The sequence below is a fragment of the Dipteris shenzhenensis genome, chromosome 4 (assembly GCF_047967505.1).
Source record: "Dipteris shenzhenensis isolate YYH24624 ecotype China chromosome 4, Dip_SZ_1.0, whole genome shotgun sequence".
In the NCBI taxonomy this organism is placed as follows: domain Eukaryota; kingdom Viridiplantae; phylum Streptophyta; class Polypodiopsida; order Gleicheniales; family Dipteridaceae; genus Dipteris; species Dipteris shenzhenensis.
This window is the reverse complement of record NC_141599.1, coordinates 4,398,871-4,418,253: the sequence shown is the minus strand read 5'-3', so window position 1 is coordinate 4,418,253 and position 19,383 is coordinate 4,398,871.

Sequence of the window (19,383 nt, the reverse complement as noted above, 5' to 3'; positions counted from 1 at the left end):
AGTTCTAAAACACTCCTATAAGCTCTCACTCGATGCTTCCAATGACCACTTTTCTTGGATATTTCATCCATTGGACACAGTTTCCTCTTACGTAGTCTTAGACCCATTGGAGTATCCTTCATGAATGACAATGTTTTCTCTAACTTCTTGATCTCATCCTTTAGAGCTGTGTTTTGCATCTATAAGTGAATTGCATTTATAATGCTCTCTCCCAATTGAGCATCTAATGTTTGAACCTTTACCTATAATTCTTGATTTTTCTTCTCTATGCCATCATATGCAGACATTTGAAAACTTGTAGCAAGCGATATGACTTGATCTAGGTGGAGGGGCAAAAGGAGTGCAAATGGTGCTCAATGATGATGTGTCACTGTGGGTCACATGTAGTGATGATGTGGCATTGTGCCTAGCAAGAGGTGTGCCAGTGGAACGCTATGCTGAGGTGGCAGGAGTGGTCACATGTAGTGACTGTGTAGCACTGTGTGTGCTTGCAGAGGTCCAGTGTGCCACATGGCACAGATGATGTGGCAGTTCATGATGTTAGTAAAGGTAATGTGGCAATGATGATGTGGCACTGATGAAATGGCATTGATGATGTGGCATTAATGATGTGGCAATAGTGATGTGGTAGATGATGTGGCATTGGTGATGTGGTAGCTGAGTTGGCAGGGTGATGTGGCACTAATGACATGTCTGTTGATGTGGCAAGAGGATCAGATCTGAGGATGTGGCAGCCTCACGGGGCTACTAACGTGGTAGTTGGTGGTGATGTGGCAGATAGGATGCTAATGTGGTACATAAGTTGCCACGTGTCAACTTGCAGACCACTCTTGGGGTGAGTGGTGACCCTGAGGATAAGGTGAGGAGGGTGTGCCACGTGTCTCTTGCTAGCTCATCATAGAATCTTTTAAGATATTGATAATTCTTTAAGATTATGTCATCTTCTTCATCAGCCGTTCGGAGGAGAGTTGTTGTCGAAGACTAAAACAAGAGCTTTTCATTTCTGGAGCCCTTGGAGTCACATACTCGTTGCTAGAGATGGAGCTATCGGTGGGCTGGCACTGGTGTAGTCCCGTTTGGAGGGATTTGTGACGAGTAGAGGAGGAGAAGTATCTATAGAGGCACTATCTGTGTCCGTGCAGGTTGTAGTTTCCCTTAGGAGCTGCCTACTACAAACCTTGTAGACCCAAAAGTGCATCATTGAAGAAGGTTAGAGGTCCACCTCTGTTGGTGAGCCATTGGATGTATGTAGTGCTTGTTGGAGCTAAGGCACCGTCAGAGTTGGCTGTGGGTGAAGTTGGAGATCATTGGAGAGCACGTACTTACTGTAGGTCACCCAAGGTTGGAGAGGCTTCAAGGCTTTGGAGACAGGAGGCTGGGAGCTTGAGAGGCATCCAGTGGTAGAGCCAGCCATGGAGATGATGGTCGTTGGAGGCTTGCGAAGCTGTAGTACAGAACACGTTGCCATTTGGTGAGTAGTGTAGATGTTGGTCATAGCTAAGGATGTAGTATAGGCATTGTGGAGCTCCAGCTCGAATGAGTTGGTCATAGTTGATAGAGGAGCTGCATTGTCTCATGAAAATTGTAGATAGGTCTTCACACTTGCACAAGATGCATGATGGCTAGCTAATGAAAGCTGTTTGAAGAAGCTAGGGGAACTCAGGCATTAGAGGAGCAGTCACTACTTGTAGAGGAAGAAGCAACCTCGTACAAGTTAACGAGCTTGGCATGTCTTCTACTTTGGAGACTTAGGATGCGTCAATTTTACGAGCAAAAACCTATGAACAGGTTTATCCGAGCGTGTTTTTCAAGAGATTTTTAAAAATGTTTTTCTTTAGGAAACATGGTTTTTACACTTTTATTTTCACTAGAACTAGATCCCTTTATCATAAAAATACACAGACTAGTCACTCATTCATTTTTACACAACATAATTTTCTTATTTAGAGACATCCCTTTGTACCCCTGTTATTACCTTAAAAAAGTGTTGATTCCTTTAAGAAACATTCCTCATAATCACTCTCAATGTAATAATACTATGCATATATAATTACTTATTAACACATTTATATCATATGGCAATATCTTTTTAGTGTTTTTATAGCATATTTATGGACATGTTTCTAAAGAAGTTTAAATTACTATAAATAAGTATTAACTTGGACTTATATATCACTCTCATAAAATACATGTAATATTTAATACTATATATGAAAGATTTTCCAAAATATAACTCCGTAGATGTGCTCAAATGGGGTATTCCGATCAATTTGAGTGGTTGAATGACTATATTTGGACATTGGATATGAAAGTTATGTCACTTTTAAAAGTGTTGTCCAAGGTAGTTTCGCCAGCGAAACTACCTTGGGAGACTTGCTTCAAAGGGGTTTCGCTGAGGAAACTACCTGGATAGCTTGCTTCAATGAGTTTTCTTTGAAGAAACTCTTTCATGAAGATAGGTTGAGAGAGGGTTTTCAATGTCACCCCCTATTAAGTAAAAGTTGTAAGAAGGATCATAAGGGAATTTTCATAGAGAAGTCTACTCTACATGTGGGTTTCTTCAAAAGCCATCCCATTATGCTCTCACCATTCCTATAGATTCACCTAAAGATTTTTGTATAAAATAGGCATTGCTATAATACTTTGCATATTTCTAAGTGAAACTATGTTTTCTTCTGATCGATTTTTGTAATATTTATGCATAGTTGGAAGCTTTTTTTTTTCCTTCGCTCGGACGCTCGGAAGATTTCGCTCAGAAAATGCTCGTCCCCGGAGACTTAGATAGAAGCTGTTGATAGAGCCGCCTTGAGCTCATAAGGTTGTTGTAGTATTCTGCGAGACTTGGAGCTATCGTTGGAGTATGGACCTTTGAACCTTTGAAAAACTCTCAAGGAACACAAGTCTCTCTCTCTCTCTCGGAAAACTATCAGGTCTCTCTTTCTCTCAGAAGTACCTCTCTCTCTCTCTCTAAGAAAAAGAAGAAGAACAACAACTCCTCATAGATTTGTCTCACAAACTAGATCTCTAAAAGGAATGAACTTTCACAAGAGAACGGAAATTCTCTCAAATCTCAGACTCTCTCACAATGGAAATCTCTCAAGAACAATGATGGAAATTTCTTTCAATGGATGGAAATCTTTCATCAACGGAATGAAAGATAGAAACCTCTCAATCTCTCAATCTCTCTCTCTCACAAGGATTGCAATGCCTCAGCAGAAGGCAAGGGAGCTCTGATACCATGACAAAATATGAAGAGGGGAGAGGAGAAGAGTGGAGATGAGGAGAGAGGGCATAGCTAGAGAGCACACCACAAATGACTAATTGTACACTAGATTTAGTTGAAAAAATAGAATATATACAAACCCATTTAGGGTTAGGGTTAGGGGATCTAACCCTTTCCTTTATAGCACTCTATAAGGTTAGTGCTATGCACATATGATCACATGATGGTGCTATGCACATGTGATCACATGATGTTGAGTGTGAACTCTCAACAGTTTCATGTTCCTTTTGCTTAGCCTCATACAACTGGTTGATCGGGCTCCATTTTTGCCCTATGGGAGCAAATGCTGCTATAAAGTCCTTCCTCAATGTTTCCTAGGTTATCTTTTCCTTAGCTCCTAAGGTTTCGTACCATTGGCTTGCCTTACCACCGAGGCTAAGCCCAAATGCCCAAGTCACCAATGTCTCCAAAGGTCTTGCATATTTGATCAAAGCTTTTGATGTGGGAGATAGGATCTCCTTCTCCTAAAAACTTAGTGATGAGCTTAGAGATCATGATCGGATGGCTCCATGAAGAATTGGTGTCTCTTCCCATGACCACTTGGGGTGTGGCCCCCCTTCTAGTGCTCGCACTAGGATCCTCATTGCCTTACCCCATGAACACTTTCTGTAGTGCGGGTGGAGGTGCTTGAGGGGCTTGGACTATGCTATTATTGGGTGCCCCTTAGCGTGGATTATAGAAGTTTGGCAGTCAGATAGGAATTGGGTTTACTAGTCTTTTCCTCATAGGACCTGGGGCCATGCATGGTGGGATCAAACTTGAACTGGCTGAGGAGACTCAACATGACATCTGCTTCCTCAAGATAGATTTTTACAAAGCGTATGATAGAATGGAATAGGGATTCATCTTGTCATCCCTCAAAGACATGGGAGCGGGACTCGGCTTTGTGTCTTACATTGAAATTCTTCTGTGTCAAGCTAGAAGCAAAGTTGAAGTCAATAGCAAAATGACACAACTATTAAATTACATGGTGCAGGGAAACAGAAACTGAACAAAGAATAGAGAGTACACAGCAAACTGGAGAGGAACAAAATTTTCCTTCAATACTGATGTAGTACAGATGATGGCTCCATCCACCCATGCACTCCCACAGTGGAGCTTAGATGGCGATCTAGACAGCTACTAGGTGAAGAGCTACTAGCTAGAAGATTTGATCTAATCTGCATTGATATGATACAATGGACTGGGGAGTTGCCTCTTTATAGCTATGAGGGCGGTAGTCGGATCAACGTAGTCGGTGGAACCGACTAGTCAACCTAGTCGGTGGAGCCGACTAGTCAACCTAGTCGATGGAACCGACTAGTCATCCATGGAATATTTAGGGAATAAGGGGCTCCCACACAATCACCTTTCTACCATCAACGGTCTCATTGATACACCTCATCTGACATGCAAGTCAGGATCTATCCTGTGTCCCGGGCTCACACATGGCTTCTCCTCATATGGAGGCCTTACAACTTGAGCACCTTGGACCACTGGTGGTTACCAAGAGGGTGGGGCATTGAGCATATCTAACAACAACCTATCGGGCTTAAAAGATCTATGAGACAAGGTCGCCCTCTAGCCCCTCTGCTCTTTGCCATAGCTGCGGATGTCCTTAGCTGGCTTGTCAATGATGAATTAGACAAGGGCACAATGAAAGGAATTCAGGTGGAAGGGGATAGACAGATTATGTGTTAGCAATTTGCAGAGAATACAAATCTAATGCCACACAATGATGAAGAGTCAGTTCAGGTCATGATGGAATGCATAAATACCTTTTGCATGGCCTCGAGATCTAGAATAAATCACAAAAAAACAAGGATATATGGTACTTTGCGCCCTCCCCCCCTCTTCCTATATAATAAGGGTGTAAAGAGACCAAAAAAGGGGAGGTCTTTAGATTACTAGGAATTTTTATGGGGTTCAGTTGCACTATGCAAGACAGATGGGATTGGGTCTTAGACAGGGTCAAAAGCAATGTGAACAGATGGCAAGGACTACAACTGAGACCCTTGCAAGAAGAAAATTTATCCTCAACCACTACATCTACCCCTCCATTATTTATTATATCTCCTACTGGTTGCCAACTAAGAAGTTCTTGAGATAGATTAACAATTTGTTTAGATCATTTCTTTGGGAATGAGATGAGGTCAATCACAAGATCCCTAAAGTGAAATGGCAAACCTGCACAAAACCAAAGGATGTAGGTGGACTAGGAATAGCATATGTTGAAAAATCTATGGCAAGATTCATGGTGCAATGGATCATAAAGGTAGTGCAGAACCCGGATAAGATTTTGGCTTACTTAATCCTTACAAATATAAGTAACGTAAAGATTAGCAAGTGTAAACACTGAAAGCACCTTTGGATTGGGTCTGCCCTCTACGGAAAGGAAGCCTGCGCAATAAAGGTCACAGACCTTTGGAAAGGTATGTGGTCAGCCTGGGAGTCACTGAGACTATATGTGATCTGGAAAGGGTTCTCTAGGAAAACGGGCACTTTCACGACCAATGATTCATCAACCATTTGGGTAGCCACCTTGCTCTAGGTCGACGAAATAAAAAATGCATTGCGGCTCAACAAGAAAGGGATTCGGGTATGGGGAGATATGTGGGATAGAGAGAAAAGGAAGTGGATAGAAAATGACGGGCTAAAAGTTAAATTTAAACTAAACAGATTCGACCTAGAGATGCTAGCCATGAGAGAGACTCTTTGGGACAGAGAATTGACTGCTTAGATGGGTGGAAGGGCTCCTCCATCTACTAAAGAATTCAAGTGGTAGGCCAGACTAAACTCTTCCCTGTCCCCATCTTTATTGAAGGACGGGAAGAGCTATTAGCTCAACTTAATTGGAAGTGGTTGAGAGCAGATTTGGAAAGAGTTGTGAAGAGAGTGGGAGAGAAGGAAGGAGTCTCACTTGCAGCTTTCTCACATACACAATGGGGGAATATACACAAAGGTGGAGGCTGAAAACAGTTTTCCTCTTCTTAGTTGTGAAAGCCAAAAGAACTCTAAGAACAAAAGAATAGGTGAACCCTATATGTGGGTCTCAAACCAAACTTAGCTAACTAAGGTGGCATACTAATTGAGCCACTAACTATAGTACATAAAGATAGCTGTCATCTAGCTATTATTCATGGGCGATGTACCAACCGCATCTGCAGCTAACAAGTCGGTGACATAAATGCAGAACGGTCACCCTGGCATATCATGAGTGGAGCTCGATAGCTCAACACTCCCCCTCGAGAGCTCAATCCCAATTCTTGCACACCAAGCAAGTCCTTGAACTTGCGTAGCTTCTGTGCGCCCAATCCTTTCATGAATATGTGAGCTACCTGATCCTCTGTGCTGACATAAACTAGATCAATAAAACCTACTAGAACCTTCTCCCGCACATAGTGATAATGCACCTCAATGTGCTTTGTTCTAGCATGATAGACTGGGTTATTTGCCAAGTGTATACTGCTCATGTTGTCACAATAAATGACAACTGGCCCATCTGTAGATTGATGCATATCATAAAGTCGCTTATGCAAGCAAGCTACCTCACACGCAACCATTGTTGCACCCCTATACTCAGCCTCTATTCTCGACAAGGCAACTGTAGGTTGTTTCTTGCTGCTCCAAGTGACTGTAGCACTCCCAAAAGAGAACACATATCCACTGGTAGATTGTCTATCAGAAATACTACCAGCCCAATCAGCATCAGTGTATCCATGCAACCATATCTGAACCCGAGTCTCATAAAATAGTCCATATTGCAATGTGGACTTCACATACCTCAGTATGCGTCTAGTCGCATCCAAATGTGGTTTCCTTGGAGCCTGCATAAACTGATTACCAACCCAATAGCATAGCTCAAATCTCCTGGTAATAGTCATATAAATCAAACTTCCTACTATGCATATGTACATAGTAGGGTCTTCCAGAAGCTCACCTGCATCTACGCTCAACTTCACATTCTGCTCCAAAGGAACTGAAATAGGCTTATAGCGTGTTATCCCATATTTGGATAGCATGTCCAATCCATACTGCCTCTGCAAGAGCCATATCCCACTTGTGGATCTAATCACCTCAATGCTTAAGAAGTAATGCAGCTCTCCCAAATCCTTCATCTCAAACTTCTGCTTCAATAGCATTTTCACATGAAGGATATCTTCATCACTATCACCTGTGATGATCAAATCATCAACATAAATGACAAGCAGCATAATAACTTTCTTTGTTTTTCTCACATAAAGTGAGAAATCTGCCTTGGAAATCTGAAAGCCAATAGTGACAAGATACTATCCTATCTTGTCAGACCATGCTTTGGGTGCTTGCTTCAAGCCATACAAGGCTTTCTTTAACCTACAAACAAACTCAGGATGAACAGGATGGACATAACCACGTGGCTGCTCCATATAGACCTCTTCTTGCAAATCAGCATATGCAAGAAGGCATTCTTTACATCCATCTGATGTAAAAACCATCCCTTTGAAGTAGCCATAGCAATGACTACTCTTATAGTTGCATCCTTGCAATGGGACTAAATGTTTCTTCATAATCAATGCCATATGTCTGTGCATACCCCTTGACAACTAATCTTACCTTCTATCTGTTCACGGAACTATCAGTATTGTGCTTCACCTTATAAACCCACTTGCAGCCAATTGCATTCTTATCTTTAGCCAAAGGCACCAATTCCCATGTAGCATTTGCTTCCAAGGCATCCATCTCTTCATCCATGGCTTTCTCCCATTTTTCTTTTCCCATGATTTGCTCAAAAGAAGTGGGTTCTGGTTCATGTATCGCTTTGACCATATAGGCATAGTGAATGGTTGTAAATCCATCATATTTCAGCCTATCCACAGGATACTTGGTAGACCTGCACAAAATAGGTTCACTACTAGGTGCTCTCAAAACATCCCTTGTCTTCCTTACTCCAGGTGTAACAACAGAAGGAATACCCAACTCATCATCAAGGCTCTGCTGTTCTGAGCCACTGGATTCACCATCCACATAAAAGTGACCTGCATTCACATCAACCATGGGCTGATCTACTTTCTCTTTTCCTTTTCATGATACTTGCATACCACTATCTGCATTGCTTTGAGGAGATCCTCTTGATCTCAATCTGCCTATCCATGGCGAAGTATGTGAGCCACTGCTAGAGGACACTACAAGTCCACTAATATTTTGTGGTTATTGTTGTGAATTCTGTGTAATTACCATTTTGTGCATCTACATCATCAATCACATTTACTGGTTTATACCAGCTGCTCATCTCATCAAAAACAACATCTCTGCTCATTGTAAACTTATGAGTAGAAGGGTTATAGCATCCTATTTTTCTTTTCCCATGGCTTGCTCAAAAGAAGTGGGTTCTGGTTCCTATATCACTTTGACCATATAGGCATAGTGAGTGGTTGTAAATCCATCATATTTCAGCCTATCCAGAGGATACCTAGCTCTAGTAGACCTGCGCAAAGTAGGCTCACTTCCAGGTGGTCTCAAAACATCCCTGGTCTTCCTTACTCCAGGTGTAACAATAGAAGGAATACCCAACTCATCATCAATGCTCTGTTCTGAGCCACTGGATTCACCATCCACATAAGAGTGACTTGGATTCACATCCAACATGGGCTGATCTACCTTCTCTTTTCCTTTTCGTGATACCTGCATACCACTATCTGCATTGCTTTGAGGAGATCCTCTTGATCTCAATCTGCTTGTCCATGGCGAAGTATGTGAGCCACTGCTAGAGGACACTGTAGGTCCACTAATATTTTGTGTTTGCTGCTATGAATTCTATGCAGCATTACCATTTTGTGCATCTACATCATCAATCACATTTACTGGTTTATACCAGCTGCTCATCTCATCAAAAACAACAGTGCTCCTTGCTCACTGTAAACTTATGAGTAGAAGGGTTATAGCATCTATACCCTTTCTGCTACAGAGAATAACCAATAAAGATGCACTTCTCAGCTTTTGGATCCAACTTGGATCTCAACTCATCTGGCACATGAACATAGGCAATGCAACCCACTTTCAAATGAGAAATATCTGGTTACCTACCAATATACCTCTCGTCTGGTGTCATGCCATGTATTGCTACATGTATTGCTACACTAGGAGTTCTGTTCATTATGTAGACTGCTGTAGCAACTGCTTTAGGCCAATAATAATCTAGCAGGTCTTTTTCATTATGATTGCATGAATATTGTTGCTTTATGCCATGCTCATGCAGGAAACTTGCAAACTCATTTGAGAGGTACTCTCCCCCTCTATTTGACCTTAGGCATTTTATTTGTAGGCCTGTTTCTTTTCCAACCATAGCTTTAAAAGCTTTGAAATGCCAAAACACTTCAGTTTTCTTTTTCATAAAATACACCCAAACTTTTCTGCTATAGTCATCAATAAAAGTGACAAAATAATGATAGCCTCGAATAGATGTAGCTTTAGTAGTCCATACATCAGAGTGGATTAATTCCAATGGCCTCTTACTCTCTTGAACATGTCGTTCTTTCCTATTTTCCAAATTGATAGGCTTCACATACCTTATGCATTTTTGAAACCTTGAACTTAGGCAATCCTGCAATAATATTTTGGGCCTACATTAATTTGAGTTGCTGTACATTAACATGACCAATGCGTTTATGCTAGATTTCAATATCTACAACTACACCGGTCCCATGGGCAAACATTGCTGCACTCATTTAGGCATGTCCGCATCCAACATAAACATCTTGCCCTTCTTCTTCCCTTTTGCTATCAAGCGACCTTTATTTTTCATATCCTCAACAAAGCATCGATGAGAATTAAATCTGACCTGCAAGCACTGCAACAGAAACCAGGTTCTTGGTGATATTCGGGACAGAAAATACATGAGACAGGTGTTTCTTTTTTCCATCCTGCATAGACAAAGGAATTTTACCAATCTACACAATAGGATGTGCAATATCATCACCAGTCTCCACAAATCCTCATCTTTCCATTTTCCTTGCATCTTGCATGCATTCTGCATGACCTGTCATGTGGTTTGACACACTTGAGTCAACATACCACACATCATTGCTTTCTTCTACACTTGTCATAGAATTGGTCATGTGCTGCACCATAAACACATGCTCATTTCTGTCATCACCCTGTCTACTAGAGGATGCATAATTGCCTTGTTGCAATTTTTCAGTCATGATGTCATTCTACTTTTTCATAGCAGTCTTTAACCATATGACCCATTTTACCATAGTAGTAGCATTCAACATTGTTGTTTGCATTTTGGCCTCTCTGCCATCTACCATGACCTCTTTGGCTCCCCCTGCCTCTAAAGTTACCACGTCCTCCTCCATAGGACTGGTTTTCTTGAATTTGGTGCATATACGGCCTCCAAATCGACCTGCTCTACCTCTGCCTCTACCTCTTACAACATTTGAGTAGAAGATAGCTTCTTTTGAAGTTTCTCCTGAAAAAGATGCACCACCATTTCTCTGCTCTTTAAAAATTAAAAGAGCAATCAACTCCTCAAAATTAGGAAAATTCTCACGAATGGCAATGGATGTCTGAAATTGTGCATAATCCTTTCCTAGACCATTCAAGGTCATAGAAACTAAATCATCATCTTTCACTGGCGACCCAATAGAAGCAAGTGCATCTACAATCTTCTTTGGGAACATTAGGAATAACTGGTTCTTGTTTAGCTCCACTAATGAACTCCCAATAGCCTTTTCCCTTAAGGAAATTCGTCATTCTAAACTTCCATGCTCAGAAGTTGTTCTTGTTAAGCTTTTCAGTGACAATTTGTGAAAGAGCATCAGATGCCATTACAAAACATTGAAAAATATTCTATCATTGCAAAAAAACACAACTTCTGTGCCACAAGGGCAAATCTGTAAAACTGATGAGAGTGGTATTTGACCACATAGTCACTTTCTAGTGATGATTATGCATCAATAGGCAATAAGAATGATTTTGTCACTCCCAGTATCGTTGCGCACAGGCATATGATGTAATTTCTGTGATAACTTTTAACCGACCTGCATAATAGTGGTCGCACAGCAAAAACATGGCACTTTCCTGAGTGCCTGCGGAAAACTTCCGCCACCAAAATGGGCCCCAAAATGGCCTCGAATCAAAAAAATAATTTCACCTAGGGTGTCACCCTTTCCTGTAGCATATACTACCCTCTTGCCACACTGTGAAGGGCATCCCAATTTGAGACAGTGCACTCTTGCACTTTCTGGTTGTGCTACCTATAGAGATTTGCTCCCAAGCTCGAAAAAAAAGGAAAGCAGCATTGATCCTCTTACTAGGACACCGTGAACTTGGTTTGCTTTCTTGAGCTTCTTACCATGAACTGAGCTCTGATACCGTGTGAAGAGAGTGGGAGAGAAGGAAGGAGTCTCACTTGCAACTTTTTCACATACACAATGGGGGAATATACACAAAGGTGGAGGCTGAATACAGTTTTCCTCTTCTTAGTTGTGAAAGCCAAAAGAACTCTAAGTACAAAAGAATAGGTGAACCCTATATGTGGGCCTTAAGCCAAACTCAGCTAACTAAGGTGACATACTAACTGAGCCACTAACTAGAGTACATAAAGATAGCTATCATCCAGCTATTATTCATGGGTGGTGTACCAACCGCATCTGCAGCTAACAAGTCGATGACATAAATGCACAATGGTCACCCTGGCATATCATCTGGAGCTCGATATCTCAACAAGAGTGGGGTCTAAAAGATTCAAAAGAATGTGGGACAGGGAACTTCCAGAGAAAGAGGCATGCCTCTTATGGCTCATTATGCACAAAGGAGTCTAAATAGCCAAAAGAGCACTGATAATAGGACAAGGAGATGGCTATTGCCAAAGATGTAATAGAGCGTAGGAAGATATCCCCACCTGTTTCTAAACTTTAGATTTTCTAGAGAAGTATGGTACATTGTGCACAAACAGTTTGGATTTTTCTCGATCAATTATGGTAGCCTTCTACCATCGGGCAATAGTCCAACCACATCCTCTGAAAATTTGAACACTATGCACAGTTCCATTCTTTGGTCTCTATGGGCTCAGAGATGCACTAAGGTTTTTGTTAATGTCTCTATATGTACTAATGAAATTGTAATGAATGTATGTTTGAACACAGGTAAGAGGTGCAAATTTTAAAAAGATATCACGAGACTGTAGCAACAAATTCAGGAGTGTTGCAAAAAGGATGAACATTTAATGAAGAAAGAGATTGCTCAGCTGGCCCAATAGCAAAAACAAGCCAAAAAGGAAGAGTTCCCCATGACCACCACCCCAATGGTACTTTCCCACTGCCATGCAATGCCGATGGTCAAGGTTCTTGAGCCTATTCTTTCTCACCATGTGGCTATGGGTCAACTGTTCCTAGTCTCCCCTTACCTCCACAACATCCCTACATGTCTCGTTGGCTTGCGCTATGCCTTCTCCACCAACCCCCCCTCCCTTGGTTTTCTACAAGAGTCTGGTGTCATGGAACGACCTTGCTAGAGTTACTTTCGAGATTCGTAATGAAGTCACTCCTCCCCCCAACTTCAAGCCTCTGGAGCCAAGACCGCAAACCAAAGTTTGAAAGCCATGCCCCCATCCTCACATCCTAAGCATGATTGTTCTACAGGTGGTTGCACACCTGGCACCCAAGGAAGAGCCGTAGGAGATGGCCTAGTTCACTGTTCTCTGTTTCTATCTCTTTCTACCACTGGGTTTTCAGTTGAACGGAAGGTTTTGGTTATAGTTAGAGGTGGGATTGTTAATGATCAGAACTTTAGTTAGAAGTCTGTCGGCCTTTTTTGATGATTGTATATATATTTGACTCCATATTAATATAAACCCGCATTTAAAAAAAAAACACCAAAAAATAAGCTTAAATGTGTGAAAAACACTCTATGGATAGAAGTGGTAGTTTCTACTTTTCCTACTCTAAACTCACACTTTCCTCCTTCAAACCCAGCCTATAATTCACTAATGATACTTCTAGATAATCTAGGAGCATTGTGCAATGGGTGGATAATGATAGAGGTCTTGTGCGATATCAAACTCCTCTCGACAATGGCACCAAAAATGTGGTCTCCGGCATTGGCTCACGTGTCATGGGGATCTTGGAAGAATGTCGTTGAAGCCTCTACTTCTGAACAACTCCTTGTGGGAGCTTCGTGTGTGCCAACCTACCCAAGCATCTACCAGATTGTGTGTGAGTGATTCCACGAGGGGGGAAAGAGATAGGGGGCAGGGTAGAGGGAAAGGGAGAAGGTGATAAGAGCAAGGGGGAGGGAAGAATGAGGTAGGGCGAGAGTGGAAATCACAAGACAACTTAGCAAGAGGAAGCTAGAATACTCAATGTAAGAGAATAAAGAGAAAGAGAGAGATTTGATACCAAAACTTGCAAGTACACAATGAAGACCAAAGACATTTCCACCTTTGAAGGGAGGGCTAGCCCTTGTACTCTCATGTACCTCTCTCATTCTCATTTTACAATCACTTGGGCCCATTTGGCTCCAAGGTAGATATTGTATGCTAATCCTCACGCTCTCTCCTACATCTCTTCTAACTTTACATGGTACATGAACTAGGGCGATGGTTCACAACTACACCACAAAGAAGGAGGCACTCGGCATGATATTTGCTATGAGTAAGTTTTGGAACTACCTCCTTGGTAATACATTCACATTCCACAAGGACTTTTTAGCACTATTGTACCTCATCAACAAATCAAATGTCATAGGTAAGTTAGCTTGGTGGATGTTATTGTTTGCGGCAGTACATTCCCATTCCACAAAAACTTTTTTGCACTATTATACCTCATCAATAGAGCAAATCTAATAGGTAAGTTAGCTTGGTGGATGTTATTGCTGCAAGAGTTTGATTTTTCTATTGTTCATACTATAGGTTTCACACATGCGCTTGCCAACTATTCATCCTAGCTAGCGAGTGGCAAAAGACCATAGCTATTCCACAATGGCTTCTCAAATGTAGTCCTATTTGAGGTGGATGTAGCTACATGATACACCACATCAGCCGTCAAACCCAGTTGGTACGACGATATGTTCTAGTTTGTGGATACCAACACCCTCGAAACCCACCTATCTCTCTTGAGTTGTCATAACAACTCAAGAGTAAAAACTATCAGATCATCATAAGATAGCTCTATTATCTTGATCTTGATGTAGTTCTTTGCCTGTTGAGGAAGGTGTAAATTGCACCATACTTCTAGGGCAATAGGGATAGACCCTTACCCCATTCCTAAGGGGTTCTTCATGTTCATGTTCAATACAACTTAGTGTACAGGTAGATATATTGTGTGCACTCCTCTCTCTCTCGCTCTCTCACTTTTGCTATCATGGTATCAGAGCTTATGGTGCTTCCACTCCCTTCTTGAGTGCCAAGCCCTCCTTCCGTGAGGCATCTTCGAGTTTTTCATCGAGAGAGAGTCAATCCCTTGCTTTATCAAGGCACACAAGCCCTTGCTCCGTTGAGGCAGTAAAACCCCTATTTGAGGCATCTTCTTCATCCTCTCTAGCTCTTTATGTATAGCTCATTCTCCTCTTCATTTTGGTTCAAGCAGCTATCCATTTCACTTCATGGAGCTCAAGTTATAGCCATTTGTATTCTTATGTGATTTGAGAGGATTATGTGAGAGATGAGAGAAATAGGGAGATTCTCCAAGAGATTTTTGTTGTGAGAATCAAGTTGTATGAGTTATTTACATTTCTCTGAGAGAGAGAGCATGTTTTGAGTGAGAGTCTCCAAAGAGATATTTTTGCTCTTGAGAGAACTTTCTACTTTGACTTAGCTAAGCAATTGGCACATCTCCAAAGCTTCTACAACGGTGCTAGTGAGCAGCAACAATCTACAAGCGAAGTGGCTCCACAAATGCAACACTTATCACGAGCTCCTTCCAAGCTTTGCCAACTCAAAATTCCTTAGCTTTGCTAAATGCTTCAACAACTAGCAAAGCTTGACTCCATGCAAGCTGAACGACTCGATCGATAGCCCACCAAATGACATCTAGCAAATGAGCGATCACTCTTAGTCAGCCACACCATAGACCCAAATGACCAAATCGAGCCTCCAAAGGCATCCTAGATGAGCTTCATTTGACACACAAGCATCTCATTGCACACCTCCAAAGCCATCCCAAATGAGCTCCACTTGACACACAGGCGCCTCACTCCACACCACCTCGACTCAGCGTCAACTCAGGTGCTCTCTATGGCTTGTTTGTAGGGTTGGCACTTTGTAGCTTATGCAGCTACCCAACCTCCAAACACCGCAGTGCTGCAAATGGCAACGTCTATTGTTGCACGGGTGGCATGCCACAGATGAGCTCACCAAATGACTCCCCTTACAGTAACAACAAATGAAGAAGGACAAAGCCTCTCCAGCCCATCATTGACCACCTCCATGACTAAGCTCTACTAGCTCAAGCGGCGCACATGGTTAGCTCCTCACGGCCTCCATGAGCTTGAGACATGCCATCCATGATGCCTTGGCTCTAGCTCTCAATGCAGCTTCAACACCTTCAGTGGCCATTTAAGCACAAGGCCCCACTATTCCATGGCCCCATAGATGGAAATTCAACTCTACATCCGAAAGACCAGTAGCAATGAGCTCATCAGCTACACACCTTCATGACATTTGCACAATTATGTGATCTCCATTGCTAATGACAATGGAATCTTAGAAGATTTTGTCAGTTTGGATGGAATCTTCCACTAGCACATGTAGTAGGGACCTTATCCTCAACCTCCACCATAGGTTGAGGTCAAACTAACCTAAGTTACATTAACCCTAGGTTAACTATTTGGGTCTGGGCTAGCCACAGTTGGTCAATCTTATGCCATGTGGAAACTCTATAAAGGTGCCACATCAGCATCTCATCCACACCTACCATGTCATCATCAATGCTACTGGCAGGTGCCTCATCATCCAATTTGAAACCACATCATCATGCCATGTGGACTACCTTGTAAGCCTCATGTGTAGTTGCCATGTAGGGCACCATGACACGTGTCACATGCCACCTCAACCTACATAATCATCAATCACATCAGCTGCCTAACCATCAGTGCCATGTGGCACACCCTCTAGCTAGGCACACTTGCTGCCACATAGTCACATAGCATGTGACATATAGTGCCATGTCATTAGTGCTTCCTAGGCACAATGTCCCTAGAATTTAGAGGTAATCCAAAAATAAAAAGTGGTTGCTATTCATGCTCTAAGTGTTCCTGATCCATTGCAGCATACCCACTACTTAAAATGAATCAAGATAAAATTCATTTGCTACATTCGACGCTTCGGACGTGTAGTCTAGCTATAGACTAGCTCAGCTATAGAGGAGATCTACTCCACCAATCCAAATCATCCACACCCAATTAGTTCCCACCGGTGTTAGTCCCATTTGATTCTATCATCAGTGTACACATTCACACATCTGACACTAGCTCAGAGTCCCTTGGCATTTGGCACTTCAACACCTCAGTGTGACACTTGGCAGAGTGATCTTCCTTGGATTCATGATTGTTGCATTCTTCTAGTATGCATATATGCCACCCATGTAAAATGACACATTATTGACTATTTTTGGCATTGGTTCCTACACATATTGTGGCTCTTTCCCACGGCTTCCTTAGGAAGAGCAGGGTATTCTCGGTATGCAAGGTTTTGAGGCTTTTTACAGATATATCGGGGTTGTCATTTGTAGTATACGTGTACCTTAGGACCTTGAGTCATATTCCGGTGAGAGAATTAGGCTTAGGTGTGGTAAGCAAACATAGTGCATGAATGTGTGAAAGGAAAGGAACGTGCATCATCATGGTTGACGTAATGAAGGCTTTCGCCTTTATTGGGGGTTGCAGGGTTTAGGAGGAGTTTAAGGGTTAGAGGGAGGTTCAAGGTTTAGAAGGAGGTTCCAGAGCTTAGAAGAGGTTCCAGCGTTTAGAAGAGGTTCCAGAGTTTAGAACAGGTAGTAGGGTTAGAAGGAGGATCCAAGGTTCAGGGTAGAGTACATGGTGGAGAACTCATCTCCCTCGTAGATCATGGAGGTTAAGGGTTGAGGAACTAAGGGTTTAGGGGGAGCATAGGAGTGGGAGAGGAAGAAGGTGTAAGAGCATGGGGGAAAGAAGAGAGAGGAGAGAGGAAGAGGAGGGAGGAGGAGGAGGAGGAGAAGGGAGGAAAATGAGGAGGAGGAGGAGGAGGGAGGAGGAGGAGGAGAAGGGAGGAGGAGGAGGGAAAGGGAGGAGGAGGAGGGAGGAGGAGAGGGAGAGGATGGGTTGCAAGGTTGGAGGAGAGGGGAGGAGGAGTTGTAAGGTTAGGACATGCTTTTGGATGTGGAATGCAAGGAAGCATGGACACTTGAGACAATTGCTTGGAATACCAAAGTAGAACTCAACACAATGCCCAAAGGAGTGTGGGATTCATTCCATTATGGGGTATTTATACAAGTTGGAGAGCTTCTCTCTCTACATTTAGGAATTGTAAGACATTCTCTCTCTACATGTAGAACTTGCATATAGAAGTTGCATGTAGAACTCGCATGTTGCATGTTGCATGTTGCATGTTGCATGTAGGAGTTGCAAGTAGAACTCACATGTAGAGCATGCATGTAGGAATCACATGTAGGATTTGCATGTAGGAGTTGCAAGTAGAAGTTGCAAGTAGAACATGCATGTAGGAATTGCATGTAGGACTTGCATGTAGGAGTTGCGAGTAGAAGTTGCAAGTAGAACACGCATGTAGGAATTGCATGTAGGAGTTGCATGTAGAACTCGCATGTAGGAATTGCAAGTAGAACTTGCATGTTGAGGATTCCTAAGAGAGATTATTCTGAGCCTTATGTAAGTACAAAGCAGAGCTTTGCCACTACTCTACACACACATTGTGTACTACCTAAGTCCATGTTGGCACAAAGACAACATACTCTCGGATCCATTTTATTACCCCCGTCCTCGGGTTATGGCTTATTTTGATTTTGGAGTTGGGATTCCATGTGCATAACCAGTGGTTAATGAGTTTATGGCATGTGAGTTGTTCCTACTATAATGCTTTTGCACCATACAATTTGTGGTCTGTAGTTAAGATGCTTATCTCCTCTTGAGGAGGGGTAGACAACTATGAATTTCAGAGGGGAACTCATTGCTGAGGCTGCGGACTCTACCATCGAATCTTCATGGGAAGAGGTTTGGTGGGGGTCTTGTTGTTACCCATATCATTGAGCTTGTAGATAAGTTTGTATGCAAGTCTGATATTTTTACATTTAGGAGACAACTGTGATGTTTGGCGGGGGTCTGGTTGCTCAGGCTGCAGACTCTTTTGCCAATTCATCTTGAGTTTTGGCATAGCTTCTTGTCCTACTTGTGAATTCATTACATGCTTTGAGAGTATGGAATGAAAGTGTGTGATACTATTATTGATGCAATCTATTATGTGCCTATGCAAAATTGTGTGAGTGCACGTGATGTGTCGATTAGGTAGGGACTAACTATATGCTTATTTGTGGGATTTAATAGGGAAACTAAGACTTAATCATCCCTAATACAAAATTGATTAGGTCTTCCTAAATGTGCAAAAACGTGCATATGCCAGTGAGTGTGTGTGTAACAATCTAATGCAAACTATATGTGCAAAAAACATGCATATGCTAGTGAGTGCACGTGTAACAATCTAGTGCAAACTATATGTGCAAAAATGTGCATATGCTAGTGAGTGCGTGTGTAACAATCTAGTGCAAACTATTGAAGACTTGGGGTTTTCAAAACATCATTATTATCAGGAATGGCTTGCGTGTTGATATTGTATCACTTCAATCGGCTCCTGTTTATGGTCGTGTTGAATTTGGACTCCGTCCAATGTTTCTAGCACCACAGCTTGAACTTCAGATTCTTTTAGTGGCCTTGGCATTGCTATGGGGACACTGCCACTTGTGTAATTATTGAAGTACTCCAGCACTTCTTAAAGATCAGTCTGATCATGTTGAACTAGCCTGACATGTGCTATGGGTATGCGGTGGCATAGTATCATTAACCAATTTGTTTGGCTCTTGGAGACCTTTTTTTATTTTGTTTTGTTTTCTTGTTTTTTTTTAAATTCTCTTGATTGATCTTCATACGCACTTGTG